Here is a 1,845-nt window from a genome sequence, read left to right as displayed (position 1 = left end):
CCAATCCAGCTCCCTGCTAATGCACCAGGGAAAGCAGTGGAAGATGACCTTAGTGTTTGGGCACCAGTCACCCATGTAGGTGCCCAGATGGAGTTCCTGGCTCCTCACTTTGGCCTGGCTCAACCCCAAATGTTGGGCCTTTTGGGTAGTGAACCAGCAAATGAAAGATCTCTTTCTATGTGTCTCTCCTTCTCTCTCTGCTACTTTGCCTTTCAAATCTATCTATCTATCTATCTATCTATCTATCTATCTATCTATCTATATTTAGAGTTAATCTTTAGTGATATTAACCAAGAGTGGGTTGCATGAAAACAATAACCTGTGCTTTGCCCACAGACACGCATCTGGTCTACATCTGAGCATGGGCTCCTATCGCTAACAATCACTTTTCAAATAACACTCATTGTTTGTGTTAAATTAGTCACTTCCTAACTCTTCCCAAAAGGCTGGTTGGGGAGTGGGCAGTTAGCCTCTCAGAGTCCTGCGTTCAACACCTGCTCCTGGTAACAGCTTCCTGTTAACGCAGACCCTTTGAGGCAGTAGAGATGGCTGAAGTGCTAGGGTTCCTGCCTGTCACATGGGAGACCTAGACTGAGTTCCTAGCTCCCCAGCTTCAGTCTTTTTGGCTATTGCAGCCATCTGGGGAGCGAATCAGTAGATGTGAACTCTCTCAGTCTCTCTGTCTCTGGGTCTCACAAAATAAAAAAATAACAATTTTTTTAAAAATCTTCATTATTAACTAGAAAACAGGGAGGTGAAATAAAATGAAAGGGCTTTTTATTTATTTGTTTATTTATTTTTATCTTTTTAAAGATTTATTTATTTATTTTTATTTGACAGGTAGAGTTATAGACAGTGAGAGGGAGAGAGAGAGAGAGAGAGAGAGAGAGAGAGAGAGAGAGAGAGAAAGGTCTTCCTTCTGTTTGTTCACTCCCCAAATGGCTGCTACGGCTGGTGCTGCGCCGATCCGAAGCTAGGAGCCAGGTGCTTCCTCCTGGTCTCCCATGTAGGTGCAGGGGCCCAAGCACTTGGGCCATCCTCCACTGCCCTCCCGGGCCATAGCAGAGAGCTGGACTGGAAGAGGAGCAACCGGGACTAGAACCCGGCACCCATATGGGATGCTGTCACCGCAGGTGGAGGATTAACCAAGTGAGCCACGGCGCTGGCCCTTAAAGATTTATTTTATTTATTTGAAAGTGAGGGTAGAGCCACAGAGAGAGAGAGGTCTTCCATCTGCTGGTTCACTCCCCAGATGACTGCAGCGGCCAGAATTGAGCTGATCCAAAGCCAGGAGCCAGGAGCCAGGAGCCTCTTCTGGGTCCTCTACCTGGGTGCAGGGGCCATCTTCTACTGCTTTCCCAGGCCATAGCACAGAGCTGGATTGGAAGTGGAGCAGCTGGGACCTGAACTGGAGCCCATATGGGATGCCAGCACTGCAGGCTGTGGCTTTAACCCACTGTGCCACAGTGCCTGCCCCTATCTATTTATTTTTCTAAAGATTTATTGATTTATTTGAAAGGCAGAGTTACAGAGAGAGGGAGTGACAGAGAGAGAGGTTTTCCATCTGCTGGTTCACTCCCCAGATAGCCGCATTGGCCAGAGAAGCGCCAATCCAAAGCCAGGAGCCAGGAGTTTCTTCTAGGCCTCCCATGTGGGTGCAGAGGTCCAAGGACTTGGGCCATCTTATACTGCTTTCCCAGGCCACAGCAGAGAGCTGGGATGGAAGTGGAGCTGCTGGGACTCGAACCAATGCTTATATGGGATACCGGTTTGGGAGGCTGCGGCTCCACCAGTTACACCACTGTGCCAACCCTTAAAGGGCTTTTGAAAGGGTTGTTTTTACTT

The sequence above is a fragment of the Oryctolagus cuniculus genome, chromosome 1 (genome assembly GCF_964237555.1).
Source record: "Oryctolagus cuniculus chromosome 1, mOryCun1.1, whole genome shotgun sequence".
Taxonomy (NCBI): domain Eukaryota; kingdom Metazoa; phylum Chordata; class Mammalia; order Lagomorpha; family Leporidae; genus Oryctolagus; species Oryctolagus cuniculus.
This window is presented reverse-complemented; position numbering follows the sequence as displayed.